This window comes from Dermochelys coriacea, chromosome 27, assembly GCF_009764565.3.
Source record: "Dermochelys coriacea isolate rDerCor1 chromosome 27, rDerCor1.pri.v4, whole genome shotgun sequence".
In the NCBI taxonomy this organism is placed as follows: domain Eukaryota; kingdom Metazoa; phylum Chordata; order Testudines; family Dermochelyidae; genus Dermochelys; species Dermochelys coriacea.
In genome coordinates, this window is record NC_050094.1 from 6,604,556 (window position 1) to 6,625,050 (window position 20,495).

At 39.3% G+C, this 20,495-nt stretch overlaps 1 protein-coding gene across 5 annotated transcripts in view; it reads left to right on the top strand.

Annotated features, from left to right (window-relative positions):
* Positions 1-20,495, top strand: part of TANC2 (tetratricopeptide repeat, ankyrin repeat and coiled-coil containing 2) — a 702,178-nt gene that overhangs the window by 129,700 nt on the left and 551,983 nt on the right. The window contains exon 1 of one of the 5 annotated variants that reach the window (XM_043503350.1): positions 13,611-13,655. The exons of the other annotated variants lie outside the window; for them this stretch is intronic. The gene's annotated coding sequence lies outside the window, so the exon portion shown is untranslated. Of the gene's footprint in view, positions 1-13,610; positions 13,656-20,495 lie in introns of those variants that run through there. 5 annotated transcript variants of the gene reach the window in all.

A 20,495-nucleotide genomic window follows, 5' to 3' on the forward strand; every position in this document is an offset into this window, starting at 1 on the left:
AAAAGACTAAGTGATTAAATTGATGAAATTACATATTTCTGGCTTTCCCTTACTTATCATTTTTATCATTGATACTAACAAAGGGAAAATACTTGATGTTGTATGTGAAGATCAAAAGTGTCCCTTATAAATTCACACTGAGTAACTAATCTAGAAATCAGGTTGTGCAGAACAGTAAACCCTTGTTTAAAATTAAATCCCCTTAATTTCTAGGTCAGTATATTTGCTCTCATTTAAAAAATGTTTAGAGCTCTGATTTTTGACCCTCTTCTAGTCCATGATTACCTTCTCCCACCACTGCCTCTGCTCTAGTACAGCATCTTAATATTAGTTTGCAATGTATTTTTCGCTAATGTAAGCCCCAACATCTCGGTAACAAGTAATTTAAGTGACTGGAGAAAAAAACCCTTTTAGAATGACAAATTCATACTAAGTAACATAAAGGCCACTTTAATGTTGAGGCTACAGCATATAGGAGTAAATACTCAGCAGCAGGTAAACTTGTGTTAGTGTGGTTCTAGGAATGGATGTGTGTTTGGGACTATGTATTACTATTAAGTTTCAGTATAAAGGAAAAGCAACCTTCTACTTATTAATCGAAATTGGTGAATATGATACGGTGAATATGCTTCTGTCACTTCAGTGGGTATCTCCGAATCTTCATTCTGCCACACAGATGCATGGCTATACCCCAGTCTTTGGAATTTAATAAAGAAGAAGCTGTTCTTTTTTTCAGGAGACTTTGTGACGATTGTTCAGGGAGGTTTTTTTGCCTTCAATATGATGTCTATCTTGCCTATACTCACCAGCCAATAGCCTGCCTGCATTATTGGATTTCAGAACATTCACTCATCAAGAAGTTGTATATATCATAGAAGAGTCTCGACCAAAGACTTGTGAATCCGACCCATACCATTACTGGCTTGTGAAAGAGAGCCATGAGCGACTGGGTGCCACTCATGACTAAAACATCCAATGTTCATTCAGGGAAGGAATCTTCCCTTCACTTTTCAAACATGCAATAGTCCGCCCAGTGCTTAAGAAATCCATTCTGGATATATCAGTCTAGCCAACTACTGACCAGTTCCTAGCAAGCTCATAGAGAAGCTAGCCAAAGGCCCATTTCATATAATTGAAGTTAATATCCTACACCTGACATAATCTGGATATAGGCCAGGATTTGGAACTGAAAGTGCTTTAGTAGCAGTGATGGAAAATTTACTGCTGTCAGTGGATAGAGGTGGACGTCCATGGTAATCCCCCTAGATCACTCTGCAGCATTCAACACTACTGATCACAGATACAGCTTGCTGTCTTGCTTAAGAGATGTGACAGGGATCCAAGGTTATGTGCTAAAAAGGATTGAGTGCTTCCTGGAGGGACACAACCAACAAGACATTTGGGGGAAACTGCACCTCCATTACTAGACCCCCTCTTGGAGTCCCAGAAGGATATTTTCTCTCTCTGGTCCTGTTCAACATCTATATGTAGTAATAGCTGCACTGGTCAGGGACTCCAGAGGACAGGGTTAGTTCTACCTGTCATTCATTACATATGACTATACCACTACCACCAAGATGGCCCAGTGCTTGGACAAGATTAACTCATAGAAGAATAACATCTGGTGGAAGCTGAATCCAAGCAAGACAGATTATGCAGCCATGTTTCAGTCTCATTTGATTGAAGGTATGGTCCCACAATTGGTAGTTCAGTTTGCAGCTTAATACTTCTCCTGGATTCCTCACATAGCAGAATCTATGAGTAACTCTTTCTGCTATCTCTGGATTAGGAGATTCTGTTCCATCCTGGCAAATGATGAGCTGGCCTCAGTTATTCACCTGTTACCTGGAATACAGCAATACACCGTACCTGGGAATGAAGACTTCAGGGATTAGGAAACTCCAGCTGATACAGAAAACTGCAGCTTGTATCCTCAGCAACAGTGGCTACTTCAAGCACATCAGGCCTATCCTCTGCTCTGTGTGCTGGTTTCCAATAGAAACCAAATTAAGTTCATGATATTGGTCCTTACCCTGGGCCCAGCCAATGAGTACCCCAAAGGTATCTAGAAGATCGCCTAAAGTTCTAGGATAAAAAATGGAATAGTTAACAATGTTGACATTTAAATTATAATAATTAGCATGGAAGTTTAGACACTTTGAGATGAATGGGGCAGTTTCTATTTTTTCTGTGTTTCAGAGCTGTTGTTTCAGGCCTTCTGCAAACTCAGGAAGACACTACTGCATTGGTTCCATTCTCGTCACACTTTTAACGGTTTCTTTGCAACCCTAGTATCTGGGGACATAATTTATTTCCCTCAGATGAAAGCTGACATTCAGAAGATCAAGAAGGCAGCTTGGAAGAGGTTTTGGGATGCTGAACTGCCACATACATGCTGAAACAGAGTTTTGTAATTTGTGATCTTTTTCTTCAGATCAGTAGGGAACAAGGTAGAGGCCAAAACATCTGCGACAGAAAACTCAGCCCGAAGCAGAAGTAGCTTAATATGTATACCATAAGTGGACTTTCCTTTATCTTTGAATTTAAGAGCCTTATTTAATTACTAAACAGAATTTTTATCCTTTTCTGAATATCATTCACATTAACCTTTCCTTATCATTGTTTTTCACATCTGCTTACAATCACAGTGCCAGAAATAGAATCTGATTTATAGTAAGATTTAACATTGACCCTAAAAAGTTTTGATATATTCAAGGGGTGACACAATAGTCAACAAAAAGACAACAATCAGCTGCCTTAATGTTTTTCAAGATTTCAATTTTTCTGTGTATTATAGAATTATCTTTAATTAAGACACTAATGTGCAACTTAATATTGTTTTCTTCACATTCCAAATTGGAGCCTTACCTTTCAATCTATAGGACACTATAAGATCTTATTTATCCTGTTTTTTTTTAATTGGGTTATCTTATTAGTAATAGAGTCAAAAGAAGTTAAATTTTCCTTAAGACCTTGGATGGCTACTGTTGTAGACTGGGATGTATGTGGTCAGACCTAGTGGTCAAAGCAGTGGAAGTCAGGCCGCCTGGTCAAAGTGGGAATCAGGAGCTGTGAACTGGAGTCAGAGACAGAGTCAGGAATCAAGCCAACAGTCAGAGCCGAGTCGGTAGCCAAGCATGGGTCATAGAAGAGATCTGTAGCAAGGCCAGGAGGGCAGGAATAGGATAGGAAGGCAGGAATCAGAAACAAAGCAGGGCTCCAGAGTTAGACAAGAAGGTAGGGTCCAGTGTAGCAGCCAGCCAGTGATGCACCTAGTTGCTCAGACAATTTTGTGTGCTATATTCTGGTTTAAATAGTGAGTCTGAGCCCGTCAGAGAGGCTGGACATCTCCTCCAATTGGGAGCTTCATGAGCGGTGCCTATACTGAGCTAAGTTCCACCAGTCAACACTCCCTCCAGTTACCAGCGAGTTGCTGAATAGTTGCTGCAGTCTGAGGACTGCCTGGGGTCCCGCAGTCCTGTGTTTGGGACCCACAATCCCTCACAGCAACTTGGATGACAAATTGAATTAATTTTAAAGAAACTTTAGAACACCTAGAAGCTCCATATAGAGCACAGTATAATAATCCAGTCTTGAGTTGATGAAGACATGACTCACAGTAGCAAGGCCCACATCTGAAAAAAAACTGGAACAGTTTCTTAGCCAGAGACAAAAAAGTATTCCAGTGAATGGCTGCTGTTTGATCATATAATAATAGCTGGGGGATCCAGCAGAATCCACAGAATATGAACACAATGAAGGGTATACACCTGCAATTAAATTATCCTCACCATATTGTCTAGTCGCAATTCCCCAATCTACCAGCATCACTTTAGTTTTAACTGGATTGAGTTGCAGCTATCCGACTGTCATCCGTGCCCTAATCTCTCCCCAAAACAGGTTCCAAGTATTCAGCAGCATTCACTGCATCAGGCAAAATAGAGGGCTTATATTGAAATAGCTGCAGCGCACACCTCCTTACTAAACATCTTAAAGGCACATTATCTATTTTGAACATTAGGAGAGACAAGGTGTGAACTCCGTGGGATTCCACGACAGTGCCCTTAGTGAAGAGAGCAACTGTTCCACACCACCCTCTAGAAACACTCAACAAGGAGAGAGCAGAGCTACCATCCACTCTTGCTGTAGTCTTCATGTTAGTCAACACCTCATGATCAGGAATTGTCTTCTCAGATTTTCCATTGATATGGGGTCGGCCTTGATCATTCCTTTTTAATGACTCATTCAGGCTCATACTGCTAGGCATCATTCATACCTGGGTCTTTTAGCCTGCCCTGAGAGCAAACAAGTCTTTCTCCTCTCCCCCAGTAACAATGCAACACAGACGGGAAACCGAGACCCATGTAAGGGGTCACAAAAATATTAAAGAAAATTGAAGAAGCCCATGTTTTGTACAGTACTCAAGAGGAAGCAGATATAAGGATGCTTCTGGATCCTGTGTGTGGCAGTCTGGCTTGATGTCAAAGGAACCATGGTAATTGGGTCACCTGATACAGATGATATGGTCCTTGCTATTCACTCCTGGCCAAAAATGGAGCACATAATGTGGATTGAAACAGGAAGCATTACCAGCACAACTGACAAACATAGCTTCATACATGGACGTGTGCAATTTGTGCCGCATTCACTCCTGACTTCTGCAACATGCTTTCTGCTGTATGTGCATTAACAGGATTTGACTCTGTCATCCCTAACTGGTATTGGGGAAAAATATCTCTGTTTAATGTTGCAAAATAAATGGAGTTTACTGCTTAAGTGATCTCGACAAACTGGGAGAGAGTGATGGACAAACTGCAATTTCTGTAGCAAGGAAGTTGGTAGCAGTGCTGTATAATCAGAATGAGAAAGAAAAGGAGACCCACAGATCTGAACTGCTTGCACCACAATCTAACCATCCAAAAGGACAAGTCGCTGCCCAAACTGCAATCTTGTGAGGACAGTTTTGAAAAACATATCAAAAGAGCATCTTGGCAAGCAAAGATTTGGATGTCTTCACACATAGGTAAACCTGTTGGATCACCATTGCACCATGGATGGAAAAATGTGGATGATGAACTACTTCCTGTATTCTTCAAGGGCCCATCTGAACCTCTACAAGATCTTCTTTGTGCCTGTCCCAGTAGAGGTCACTGCACAATCAACTATTATGTAGACAACACCATCTCTCTTGCACAAAGTGTGTATATGCCAAGACAATGAAGACTGTGGTAACCCACACACTCTGGACAAAAAGAAAAGGAGTACTTGTGGTATCTTAGAGACTAACAAATGTATTTGAGCATCGGATGCATCCGATGAAGTGAACTGTAGCTCATGAAGCTTATGCTCAAATACATTTGTTAGTCTCTAAGGTGCCACAAGTCCTCCTTTTCTTTCTGTGGATACAGACTAACACGGCTGCTATGCTGACACTGGACAGAAATCATAATGATTAACAAAGTGATGTTGATTGGAAAGTTCACCAGTACTATTACATTTCAGTGATACCTGTATAAATGTATTACTAGATTTTGTTTTATCCTTTAGATTGTTGATGTGATGCTTTTGAGGTCACAAAGAAATCTAATGTTAGGTCTTGAAATAATACAGAGAGTCATTAGACTATACGAATGCAGCTATTTCAAGGTGGTCATTGTAATGTGTTGATGGTGTCATTGTTTATCCCCATTTCTAATGGCACAACTTGACAGCTCCATATCACACCTCATTTTAAAATAAATATCATAAGCTTTCAAATGGGGTGTGTGTGTGGAGGGTACATTAAGTCGACCAAACTGGTACTGTCTGCCACTCGCCTATAACGCTTGGGGAGTTTCTGTAGAAGGGCAGCCATGGAGGTAACTGTGGGCTATACTGAACTTCAAGAGTAAGAATTTGAGAGAGTGGTCTTTTAAAAAGTATACAGGAATGTCAGGAAATCTGTATTGCAGAGTAGTGAACATTTGGAAGAAAGCCACTGGCACTAAATATAAAAGATTTTAAGAGACAGCTTGATGCTTTTTTGGAAAAAAAGAGGAGTTTTAAGGCTGCAGAGACAAAGCAAAGAGAGAAGCTGAGAAAATTTAAGTGATAAGCTTTGGTGGACCATTTGGCGTTTTGTTGTGATCAAGCTGTGTGTCATGTTTTAAAAAATATGTTTATGGTGGCATTTGGTAGGGTACTTATCATAGGCTATCTCATGAACATTTCAGTTTAGGATGTAATACTCCAAAGTAAGATGAGGCTGTACACACTGAATGAGATACCTCTTATTATCGGCTATCTTGAAGGGAACATAAATTGTTCAAGTACTGAAATGTGTCGCAATACATACAGTAACTCCTCACTTAACATTGTAGTTATGTTCCTGAAAAATGTGACTTTAAGCGAAATGATGTTAAGTGAATCCAATTTCCCCATAAGAATTAATGTAAATAGGGGGGGTTAGGTTCCAGGGAAATTTTTTTCACCAGACAAAAGACTATATTATTTATATATTTCCTAGGGAATGCCTTACTGCTAAATGATGAACTAGCACTCGGCTGAGTCCTCAAGGGTTAACACGTTGTTAATGTAGCCTCACACTCTCTACAAGGCAGCACAAATGGAGGGAGGGGAGATAGCATGGCAGACAGAGACACATACCCTGTGTGTGTGTGTGAGAGAGAGATGCACATCACCCCTTTAAGTACGCTGAGCCCATTCTAAGTACATTGCCTTTTTAAGTAGATCAGCAAGTTGAGACAGCAGCTGCTGGCATCAAGCTCCTGAGCCCTGTTGTGTCCCCCACTGTTCTATGGGGATGGGGTAAGTGGGGGGCAGGAGCAGGGGGGTGGGGGACACCCTGACATTAGCACTCCTCTTTCCCCCCCTCCCCTCAGCACAGCAAGCAGGAGGCTCTCAGGAGCAGCACATGGCAGTGGGGGGAGGGACAGCTGGACTGCTGGCAATTGATAGCCTGCTGGGTGGCTGTTGCACAGGGAACTTAGGGGAGCTGATATGCGGGCTGCTGGTCTACCCTGGTTTCAAGCCCCCACCGGTTAGCTCCAACAGGCTACTCTTCCTGCAAGTAGTGGACAAAGCAGGCGGCTGCCAAACAATGTTATAAGGGAGCATTGCGCAACTTTAAATGAGCATGTTCTCTAATTCAGCGCTTCTCAAGCTATCTGATGTGGGGGACCAGCAATTTTTTTTTTCCAGTGTGCGTGGAGACCGGCAGCCGATGGCTCGCGAACTGGCACCAGTCCGTGGACCACCACTTTGAGTAGCACTGCTCTAATTGATCAGCAATGTAACAATGAAACAATGTTAACTGGGATGACTTTAAGTGAGGAGTTACTGTATTTAGAGTTGGAACTGTAGGTTGAAGAGATAGAGGGAGGGGAGGGGAAGGAAGGACTAAGACCAGTTGGCTATCCTTTGGTTTTAGCCAGTCAGCATTTTCCATCTTCTCCTTCAGTTGCTCACCCCGAGAGCTATCTTCTATTCTCAGAGGAGGATTACTTTGTCACTTCATTTTGTTAAAACTAAAATATTTTCTTAACACTCATGTGCCTAGAATGGATCATTCTAAGAACAGTTAACAGCAGTTATGCAGCATTATGCAAAATGTATTGGATAGGGATGTTCAGCCAATGTAATAACTACTGATCTAGCTGATTACCTTTGTGAGTATGTTTTTGCTGTCTTTTACCTGGTAGACTTTATTTCTCTAGAAATTAGATTTTAAAACAAACGTTTTAAATACAGAAAGCTACAGTGGTGCTTTAATCCTGCCCCCCCAATATATAAATATATTTATGTAATTTGGTAAAGTACTTAAATTTCATAATGTGTTTATTTGGTTAATATCAGAAGTCTCAGAAAATTTGTTTTGCAAAGAGATATATGTTGATTTCAGACTGATTAAAATACATAATTTTCCTGTATACCTTTCACCTTTGGTTTAAAGATATGGGCCAAATCCCCAGCTGGTGTAAATCAGTGTATCTCCATTGAAGACTGTAGTTATACCAGTTTACACCAGCTGAGGATCTGACCCATTGTTTCATTATGGGTTGGATTACAGTATGAACTCATGATCTTGCTACCTTTTTTTCTTGAGTTTAGTATCTATGAAAATTGAGAGAATGATTTTTAAGTAAAAAGAAAAGGAGTACTTGTGGCACCTTAGAGACTAACAAATTTATTAGAGCATAAGCTTTCGTGAGCTACAGCTCACTTCATCGGATGCATTTGGTGGAAAAAACAGAGGAGAGATTTATATACACACACACACACAGAGAACATGAAACAATGGGTTTATCATACACACTGTAAGGAGAGTGATCACTTAAGATAAGCCATCACCAACAGCAGGGGGGGGAAAGGAGGAAAACCTTTCATGGTGACAAGCAGGTAGGCTAATTCCAGCAGTTAACAAGAATATCAGAGGAACAGTGGGGGGTGGGGTGGGAGGGAGAAATACCATGGGGAAATAGTTTTACTTTGTGTAGTGACTCATCCATTCCCAGTCTCTATTCAAGCCTAAGTTAATTGTATCCAGTTTGCAAATTAATTCCAATTCAGCAGTCTCTCGTTGGAGTCTGTTTTTGAAGCTTTTTTGTTGAAGTATAGCCACTCTTATCGTCCTGACGGCTTGTAGTCCATCTTTGTGTGGAATGTTGGTGTAGAGGGCTTCTACATCCATAGTGGCTAGGATGGTGTTTTTAGGAAGATCACCAATGGTCACATAAACACCACCCTATATCGGAAACCTACTGACCGCTATTCCTACCTACATGCCTCTAGCTTTCATCCAGATCATACCACTCAATCCATTGTCTACAGCCAAGCGCTACGATATAACCGCATTTGCTCCAACCCCTCAGACAGAGACAAACACCTACAAGATCTCTATCATGCATTCCTACAACTACAATACCCACCTGCTGAAGTGAAGAAACAGATTGACAGAGCCAGAAGAGTACCCAGAAGTCACCTACTACAGGACAGGCCCAACAAAGAAAACAACAGAACGCCACTAGCCATCACCTTCAGCCCCCAACTAAAACCTCACCAACGCATCATCAAGGATCTACAACCTATCCTGAAGGACGACCCATCACTCTCACAGATCTTGGGAGACAGGCCAGTCCTTGCTTACAGACAGCCCCCCAGTCTGAAGCAAATACTCACCAGCAACCACACACCACACAACAGAACCACTAACCCAGGAACCTATCCTTACAACAAAGCTCATTGCCAACTCTGTCCACATATCTATTCAAGGGACACCATCAGAGGGCCTAATCACATCAGCCACACTATCAGAGGCTCGTTCACCTGCGCATCTACCAATGTGATGTATGCCATCATGTGCCAGCAATGCCCCTCTGCCATGTACATTGGCCAAACTGGACAGTCTCTACGTAAAAGAATGAATGGACACAAATCAGAGGTCAAGAATTATAACATTGGAGAACACTTCAATCTCTCTGGTCACTCGATCACAGACCTAAGAGTGGCTATCCTTCAACAAAAAAGCTTCAAAAACAGACTCCAACGAGAGACTGCTGAATTGGAATTAATTTGTAAACTGGATACAATTAACTTAGGCTTGAATAGAGACTGGGAATGGATGAGTTATTACACAAAGTAAAACTATTTCCCCATGGTATTTCTCCCTCCCACCCCACCCCCCACTGTTCCTCTGATATTCTTGTTAACTGCTGGAATTAGCCTACCTTGCTTGTCACCATGAAAGGTTTTCCTCCTTCCCCCCCCTGCTGCTGGTGATGGCTTATCTTAAGTGATCACTCTCCTTACAGTGTGTATGATAAACCCATTGTTTCTCTGTGTGTGTGTATATAAATCTCTCCTCTGTTTTTTCCACCAAATGCATCCGATGAAGTGAGCTGTAGCTCACGAAAGCTTATGCTCTAATAAATTTGTTAGTCTCTAAGGTGCCACAAGTACTCCTTTTCTTTTTGCGAATACAGACTAACACGGCTGCTACTCTGAAACCTGATTTTTAAGTAGTGCAGTTGGCATAGGCTGTATTGTAATGACTTAAAGTGAGAAAGTAAACATACAGTGGTCTGTAAATCCCAAAACATGGAACTTGATTTCAGTCTCAGTTAAATGTGCACTGTTTTAAATTAGGGGTAACTCCACTGGATTTACACCAGTGAACAGTAACTGAAATTAGAATCTGGTTTAGGCTTTCTACAGCAATTATCAGCCCTTTTGTACATCTATAGTAGTTTCTTTTACTGTACTGTTCAGTGTATGGCTGAATATATATATTTTGAGATATTAAGACTATTGTGAGAATCATAACTAAATTTCCTGGTTGTTGACATATTTAAAATGTCAATGCTAACATTGAATTAATGTAAAGTTTTGCATGGAATTTCACTTATTAAAAATAAAGTCCATCCAAAGAATATTAAAAATTTGCAACCCATAGGACCCAGCAGATAGGCTCCCTTTCCTCCCACTTTGTATCTGTTATATACGTTAAAGTCTCAATCTCTGTACCTGTTATTTCAGTGGGCCTCCAGCTGCACATAAGAGATTGCAGGATCAGGGTCTTGACTTGTAAGGTCGTCTGGGAAGAACTATTTCTTACTATATGTTTGTATATTTCCTAAAATAATGGATCCCTGATTTCATTTGGAGATTATAGGCTACTGCAATGTAAGTAATTATTAAAATTTTAAAAAAGTACTTACAAACATTAATGAATTAAGCCTCACAAGATTCCCTTCAAGCAGATAAGTACTCTTAAGATACCATAGTCACATAATTCCATTTTTGTTTTGAGCTTCTTATGTGTTTCATTTTAACACCTTGCAGTACCATAGTCCAGGTAATTTTCTCTTTGACCACAGAGAGGAAGGAGAATGTGCATTTTTGCTCAGGTCCAGCTCTTGGCTTGTTCTTTTTATGTCTAAGTGTCCAAAGCCATTTTCTAATGCATTTTAGGGAGTTTCTAGATTATACGAGGGCTACAAGATATGACTTATTGGACAATAAGCTTCTTAAAACATTATGTACTTTGTTTCTATTTTAAAGATGTGATTCCTACTTTTAGATCTTTAATCCTCCTGTATTTTCTTTTTTTTAAAGCTATAATAAAAGGTTCTTGACTCCCCCCATGCCCTGCATTGCACACAATCAACACAACTTGCTTTTTCCATTCTCAGAATTCCTGAATATTTCACCTCTAAATTGTATTTTATTTTGTTGCACTGCGTAGACTAGTGAGAGTTTCTAATATATGCTTTAGACTTTCATGTTGTTCCAATCTCATGTAGGTGAAAGAGGTTACAGAATGCAAGACAAAATGTTTAATTCCAAGAGGCTGCTGTTACCATAAAGTTTATGAAGCTTCAGAGATGTGCCAGTATGGTAAACCGACCGCATTGTGGTTACTCTGCTATTGTTTAAGTTTATTGCCTTGTTCAAAATATCAAGTATAGGAAGAGTGCTCAAAAATATTTTGTAGAGATAAGCTACTAGGTCTCATTTAATTAGGTAGTCTCCCTTAACATTTGCTTGGTTTTGGTCATAGTTTTAAACAAAAAAGAGAGTAGGCTAAAATTTTGAATAATTTATATGAACATGTAAAGTTTCAATCTGGCAGCTGTTGAAAGCAAGTTCTATATACTTGTATACATTATAGATGGCATTCATAAATGCTTGAATACACTTGGTTTAAACTATTCATGGGTTGTATTTTTCCTTTTCTTTCACTGTTCAGTTTGTATGTTATGTTTTGGAGTAATTAGAATTATAAATCCATAATTTATTTAAAAAGGTTTTGTTACTTGTTTATCATTGCCATTGCTGTGCTCTTTTAAAACAGTCTGCTAATTGTGCTTGGCTGGATTGTCTGTTAATAACAAAATTGAGTTAAATATTTATATCTGAATACTACCTCAAAACTAGCAGAGAAATACATGCCGTACTAGAGTATACAGTAAAAATTCTGATTGTGGCTGATGTGGAAAATGTTGTTTCCTCCAAAATAAACTAGCATCTGCTCTAGTAATTGTATTTTTTTAACTTGCAGGCTGATTTGTTTGAAATTCAAATGTCTGCTATGTTTCCTTTTCCCTCCTGGAAATGTTATGTTTACTGCTTACTAATAAATAGTGTCTCCTTTACAAAATGAGAATATGTGCACTCAGACAGTGTCATCATGAGTTATTCAGAATAAATATAATAAAGGAGGAAGTTTGATTAAAAATCTGAACAAAGGTGGTTTTTAAAGGTTATCTATGGTGAAAAAAATCATGTTAAACTAGTAGCCTTCCAAAACTCTACTTTTGGTTGTTTGACAGCTTGTGGTAGCCAGCCTACTTACCTAATGAAGCAGGGTAATAATTTGACCGTGTCTTCTGACAACATTCAGTTCAGTGAGTTGTCCTGTGGTTTCACTAGTGTAAACTGCATAACTGAGCCATCTGTAACCGTATCTCAGTACATTCTAGACTTAAAATAAGTCCTATGTCATCATACGTGTAATCGAAAATCTTACTGTTTTACTATTTCAAAAATACTGTTTATTGATGTTGGGAGAGACAAAATGGACAATTGTAAGCAGTTTTATTGCTGAGTATAACCAACAAGCTGCTAGTGATTGTAAGGCCAGGAGGTCTAAAATAGTGAGTCCTTTTTATTTTGGGAACATAATGCACAACTGCTAACTGATAGTGTCTGAGTTAGGCCTGGAACAAAATTAGAGTTCTGCACTAATTCGTGGGAGAACCAAGTTTAATTCAGGCACGGTTATTTTGTGGGAGCAATTTACTTTGTATATTGCTGAGTCTCTCCAGGGAAGGTCTCAAAATATTCAATTAAAAATTTAAACTTTTCAATTTAAAGGATCAATAAGTTTCCTACCAGCTTTTTAAAGAACAAAACAAAAAAATCTATTAATTGTTTTTAATTAAATTTATAGGCCCAGTAAAAAGCTTGACCAAACAATAAGGTCTGTCTTACATTGTGTGATAAAGCACACCAAATTCAGGTGATTCACAAGAGGCAGCAGTCTCCAAAGGTTTGGATTTCTATTAAAAACAACAACAACAAAAAAACCCACCCCGCCACAACCTAGGGAGAGTATAACCCCAGGAATGAGCAGCAAGAATTACAAAGAGGGAATATAATTTATGATGAGAGAGGGAATGAGCACAAACTCGAACACAAAATTGATAAGCAAATAGCTTGTGCTATATTTACAGCTAGCACAACTTTCTGATATATTGAACTTCCACAAGTCAAGAAAGCTGAAATGCTTCCATCAGACTTCACAGTTCTATCAAGGATCACAGTTTGAAATCAGTGACATTAGACATAGATCTCATATAGAAGATGCTTTTTCAAATATCTAGCCATACCTCTAGATGCTTCCTTCAATCTGCCATCTTGCTTCGCATCTTATCAAGATTGAGCCTAAGCAACTTTTTACACATTTGCTTCCCTATGTGTCTCAGGTATTGAAGAGCGCTGAGAACACAAAGCCTGGGGTAGACTAAAGAGAGATGTAGACCTGAGTGCCATCTGTCCGTGTACGAGTGATGCTGCAGACCAAAATATCACCCCATACTTCATATTGTTGTCCCAGATATAGGGCAAGCTGCATCTCTGAACTCTTTCTGGTTTCTGTGAGTATAGTCCCTTAAGTCTCAGGCCTCATGCCTCTACCTTTGCTGGGGTGACATAACGTTATACTCTCACTATTAGACAGGGTCCTTCGTATCATCCGTACCCAGTGGTAGATAGAGTAACCAGACAATCTTCTTAAGCCAAAGTATTGTTTAATCTTAACAGTAGGATTAAAGCATAACAGAATAGAAAAAATATTTTCAAACAACAAAAGTCTACACAGATGTCTGTTTTGTACAGAATTTTATCATCCCTAGGCAAGCCTCCCTTATTTAGTCACCCCAAAGTAGTTGTATTGTCTCTCTCTACTGTGTCTTTCCCCTACTTGACAGAGTGCCCTTTTAAGTCAGTTGGGTGTTTGTTCCCTGTATTCATAAACTTGGACCCTGCTGTGCAAAACCACTTGGGTGAGCTCCACATGGGGTCAGAGGTAGAACATCAAAGTGAATGGCTTTTGCACTGTCTCTTAAGTGTTGGCAGATGGGTGGGAATTTCAAGCCATTCGCCTGTTTCCTGCTCTTTTTTCCATGGCTAGCTATTAATATAAATATGTTGGTTTAGTTTATCTTCAGAGTAGACAGAAAATTCTTTACAGTGAGAGAAATGTTACTCTTATTAATGTTACTCATCCTTGCCCCCATGGATGTCACCTCCCTATACATCAACATTCCTCACAGTGGCGACATCTCTGCCTGCCTCAAATATCTAAGACAATGGACAACACTCAGATATCCACTCCAAATACATTGCCAAGCTCATCCATTTCGTCCTCCCCCATAACAATTATACTTTTAAACAAAAAACACTTTGCCCAAAGCATTGGAACGGCCATGGGTTCTAGGATGGTTCCCCAATATGCCCGCCTCTTCCTGGGCTACCTTAAGGAAGTACTTTGGGACAAATGCACCACAAAACCACAAAAAATGCACCACAAAATAAATGAGATACATCAATGATATTTTCATCCTCTGGACAGACAATCATAGGCTTCCACCATAACTTCAACATCCACCACCCACCCATCAAACTTTTTCTAGAACACTCCCACACCAGCATTAACTTCCTGGACACCACAATCAGCTTCGGCAACAGAACCCTACAGGCAACTATATACAAGAAACTCCCAGATCATCACACTTACCTTCACAGCTTCAGTGACCACCCCAAATACACCAAGAAATCTGTTATCTATAATCAGGCATTCACATACCACAGAATATGCTCTGACGACAAAGTCTGGGATACCCACATTAACACATTTAAAACTGCGTGCACCAAACAAGGACACTCTACCTTCGCATCATGGAATGGGCTTCCGAAATACCCCAGGAGAACCTGCTTCAATATGGGGGGAAAAATCCTCCAACTGCACACCCCTATTACCCCACACTGGAACCCATATGGGATATCATAAAACAATTCCATCCTATACTCAATGGGGACCATATTCTATAATAAATCTTTCCCAAACACCCACTTTTGGCCTTCAAACAACCCCTCAACCTCACTAAGCTTATCAGAAGCAATGTCCCCACAGATCAGGACATACCAACTGAAAGCAGCACTAGACCCTGCCATAACAACAGATGCAAAACCTGCATTCATATCTCCATTGCTACCAGGGATCGGCACCACCATGTTGCCTGATGGACACTTGACAAAATTACCGTACTTAGTGATGGACATTGGGGCGTTAAGTCATTCAGTCATTCAATTTTTTGAAAAATGACGACGGACCTCAAAATGTATACCTCGGACACATTTCTGACCCCTGATTGCTACAATGATCAATACCTCCCAAAACATACCTTTAAAGATCCATGGGTCCTACATAGGCCCAACCCAACATGTGGTGTACCTCATCTGGTACATTAAATGCCCCAGTAACAATTTATGTGGGTGAAACCAGACAATCACTATGCTCAAAAATGCACTCACACAGAAAAATGATAAGACAAAACCCTGTATCACCTGTAGGCAAACACTTCTTTTTTCACAAAACAATCACTACATAGCTGACCTCTCAGTCCTAAGTCATCAAAGGAAGCCCACACAACACTTTCAAAAGACAAGCCTGGGAGCTCTGGATTTATGGCTTATTACAACAATATGTATCCCACTAACTCCCCTTTTTGTCCTCTGACTACAGAGGTGTAAACAGGCCACTTTACCTTGAGTGTATTAACTACTTATGCAAAACAATCTGTTACACCTTATATTTAGCTGTGACACTTTTGAGTACCTTTCCCAGATCTGAAGGAGAGCTCCATGTAACTTAAAAACATGTTTCTTTCACGACCTGACATTGGTCCAATAAAATACATTATTTTCACTCACCTTGTCACTCTTATTAATGTATGTCAAATCAATGAATTCCCCGCCACGGTAAGAAGTTCTGCTGGACAACACTTTTTTGATTCTACTAAACAGGAAAAGGATACGTTCTCTGCCACGTACAAGAACATAAAAATTCTCAATAGTATAATTGACATGACTTAGCATGAGCTTTCTGCCATCAGCATTCTAGCAGCCTTCTTTATCATTTCATCAGTCACTACCCCTTTTTAAAGCATAGTAATATATGATGCTGCTGCTATGAGGTTGATGCCAGTCTTGAGTTTTTTGTATTACAAATTGTCATAATACTCTTCTAAGTCGTTGGCTAAATGGTTAAGTAGCAAAAGCAGCATAATCCTTAAGCCATCTTGAATCAAGTTAGGTTAATAAGTTTCCAACACTGTGGACAGGTCTTTCATCTGAACCAGAATGAGGGTTGGCCCTGAACTTAATCTAGAGAAAATGATTATATAATTATAATTAGGGTGTTACTTCACATTTCCAGATTTCATTCTCTTGCCAAAGATAAACTCTAAATGTTATGACTGTTACAAAGGATGCCTGTCTTTGCTCAGTGGTGGCCTGAACTGAATAGTTCTGAAGAAAACTTCTCTTTTGCCTGGAAGAACAATAGCTGTGACATAGGGTCACAATCACTGAAGACAGTAAAACAAAGAAAATGACAGTGAACTTCTGACAGCTTTAAGGATATGAAGGACATTGGGGGATAAAGGAATGGGCAGAGTAAAATGACAGCTTTTACTGCTATATACCATGAAAAATGCTGAGTCAAGCAATAGTGTAGGTTAGAAGCAAGATACATACATAGGAACAAAAATCTAACAGGTTAGCCATAGTTTTATATGATCTTACACAACAGTTTTATAATGTAATTTTTTAATGTTTTGGTAGCCTTCTAACTTTAAATCTTTGTTTGGAAGGGTGAGAAGTAAGTAGAAAGAACGCTGTGATAGAATTTGAATGTATTTGAATAAAGTGGAACCAGTCATTTCCTGCATCATAGTTCATATGGGAATTTTGAACATGCCCACTGAGATGAATAATTTTCTTTTCAGAAACTTCTTGTGTCACAGACATAGGGATAATGCTGCTTCATAGAAAAATGCTTCTAGTTCAGTATAAATTATAATTTAAATGAGCAATTTCTGAGAATTCAAAGTATCTATTGGGTTCTTTAAAATAAAAATGAAATGTTTGAGCCAATTAAAATAATACAAAACAAAAACTCTAATCCTGACTACAGAATTACTCTCTCCGAAAGTGAGATTAATTGGCAAATGGCTCTATTGTAGCTAGAAATGATTGGTACAATTAGTTGATTAATTAGTATAACACAGATTTTAGTGGATGCATACAAAAATAATGAAAAGCACTAACAAGCTACCTTGAAGGTTTCAGAAATGATAATTACTTTTCTTATTTAAGGGGAGGAGAGGACATAACAGTTGAACAAAGCTCTGTCGTCAGGCTAATTTAGCTTCCCAATGACTTAATTGCAGAAGGAGTTTAATTTATATATTATGAAAATTTTAAAAAGCTTTCATTTAAGATACATGTAAGAAATGTAACTGTTGGAGCAGTGGTCTTTAATCTTTGCAGGCTATAAGCCACACTTTTTATTTTCTGTCAATGTGTCTGCGAGAAAGCTGCATAATTTATGCAGTATTGCTATAATGTGTGTCATATGTTCTGTCGATTCATTAATTTAATATTTGTTTTTAAGTTATAGGAAAGAATAAGCAAAGCACCAAATGCATTTGTAATGTAATGAATTTTTCATCTATGTGAATGTCTCCTCCCTCTCCCCACTCCACTTCAGCATCAGATACAACATAGGCACAGCAGATAAGTTCGGCAGAAGTTCTTCTAGTGTTGCTGTTTGATGGTGGGTTTTGAGCTACAGGAATTGGTTGGGAGAACGACAAGTTGTAGCTTTCTAAATTGGTATTTAATGATGGAATTACCCTTGACTCATATTTTGTTGTTTTTCAGAAGATCTAAAATTAAACAAATAGTGGGGGAAAATAACTTTAGCAAAAGGGAAAAAAACATTTTAAAAAGGTATCTGCACAACTGTGATTGTGCTAATATTGGTACCAATTTTAGTTGTATGAGGTGTGGTAACTTAGCTGTCAAGTTAGTCTGATTTTCTAGCTACAGCCTTTGGTAACCTGATGTTATATAAAAAGAAAAGGAGGCACTCCTTTTCTTTTTGCGAATACAGACTAACACGGCTGCTACTCTGAAACCTGATGTTATATACTACTCATCCCAGTTTCCTAGTAGTCGGACATCTTTCACTACCTTAAAGAGACTTCCCCAGCACACGCACACAATCAATCAATCTCTCTCTCACACACACAAACACACACACAGTGTGTGGTTCTAGACTCTCTCTCTCTCTCTCTCTCTCACACGTGCACACGCACACACTCACACACACTCTGGTTCTAGACTCTCTCACACACGCACGCACACACACACATACACACACTGTCTGTGTGTGGTTCTAGACTCACACACACAGTCTGTGTATAGTATCTTTTAAAAAATATATATTATAAGGTTTTTTGTTTCTACTGGTGGCGCACATCCGCACATACCTCGGTGCCCATAACAAAATTTATTCCGCACATGGATGGAAAAAATTAGAGAGAACATTGCTCTCGACCTGTTGTCACAGCTCCATGGCAGAATTCTTCATCTGGATCTCCAGTTTCTCCATCTGACTGTCTGGGCTATTGGAGTCTGACAATGTATCCCAAGTCTGATGGGGTTATGTAATTTCTCTCCAAGAGTTAATTTAAAAGCTCTGTTTGTTTATGTCATGATTGATGGTAGATGGTTACTTGTTCATGATACGGTTAAAAGGTTTCTGAAGGGTTTATCTAGCATTTATCCTGTTGTAAAAGACCTGGTTTCATCATGGGATCTTAATTTGGTTTTATCTGTGCTTATGAAGCTGCCTTTTGAACCCTTAGCAGAGTTTTTGTTATTTTATTTATCTATTATGACTGTGTTTATTATTGCTATAACATCTGCCAGAAGGATGAGTAAATTGCATGCATTGATGGCACATCCACCATTTACAATTTTTCATAAAGATAAGGTGATTGTTAGACCTAATCCCAGGTTTTTACAAAAAAGAATATCTGAGTTTCACATCAATCCCACAGTAAATTTGGCACTGTTTTTTCCAAAGCCACATACTAATAAAGGGGAATCTAATTCACATACTTTAGATGCTGTAAGGGTTTTAGTTTTTTATTGAAATAGAACTGCAGATTTTAGGAAGTCTTCTAGGTTATTTGTTTTTTATTCTAAGAATCCAATGGGTTATGATGTATCTTCTCAAACTATTTCCAGATGCATAAAACAATGAATTCTTGTTGCATTCTCTGCCTACTGCTCTTTTTGCTAGAAGAATGGCAGAATATTTTGCTTATCTTAAACATGTTTCTGTTGGGGAAATCTGTAAGGCTGCTTGGAAGTTAGAGGCTACATTTATGCTTTGGATTTGACTTCTAGAGTACATGCTCCTTTTGGTAGAGCTGCAGTTCAATCATTATTTAATTAGCACTCTTCCTACCTTTTGTGTTTCCAGCACTGCTTAACAAACTTACCCATAAGAGGGACTGTTCAGAGATACTCAAAATAAAAATCAAGTTTACTTACTTATTCTGGAGTTCTTTGATATGACCCTGCATATTCTCTTTTACGGGTAATTTGTCAAGCTTCCCACCTACCTTCCCCTCTTTGTCAGTGTCCTATCTTCATTTCTCTAGGTCAGCAATGAAAGGAACTGAGGTACAGCATCCTGCTTTATACAGCCTTGCTCCTAGAACATTCATGAATGCTGAGCAGAGAGATATGAGGGGGTACATGTGTGGCCCAACAGACACTGCTTGGAAAACGGTCCATCTTAGGCTGCACTGGTCAGCACATTACCCGTGAATATGTAGAGTAATCTCAAAGATCTTGCTGCAAGGTTGTAACCTTCATTTCATCTTCACTGATGTGTAGATTTGGTGTTGTGGATAATTTTTGTAAATAAATATTTAGGATTAATGGTAACTTTTGCTATTTTTTTCATGACTGAAAGTTTATTTGCCTGCAGATCCTGAAAAATCGTAGAACTGGAAGGGACCTAAAGAGGTCATCTAGTCAGTCCCCTGCACTCATGGCAGGACTATGTATTATCTAGACCAGGGGTTCTCAAACTGGGGATCAGGACCCCTCAGGCGGTCATGAGGTTATTACATGGGGGGGGTCATGAGCTGTCAGCCTCCACCCCACAGCCTGCTTTGCCTCCAGCATTTATGATGGTGTTAAATATATTAAAAAGTGTTTTTAATTTATAAGGGAGGGGTCTCACTCAGGGGCTTGCTATGTGAAAGGGTACAAAAGGTTGAGAACCACTGATCTAGACCATCTCTGACAGGTGTTTATCTAACCTGGTCTTAAAAATCTCCAATGATGGA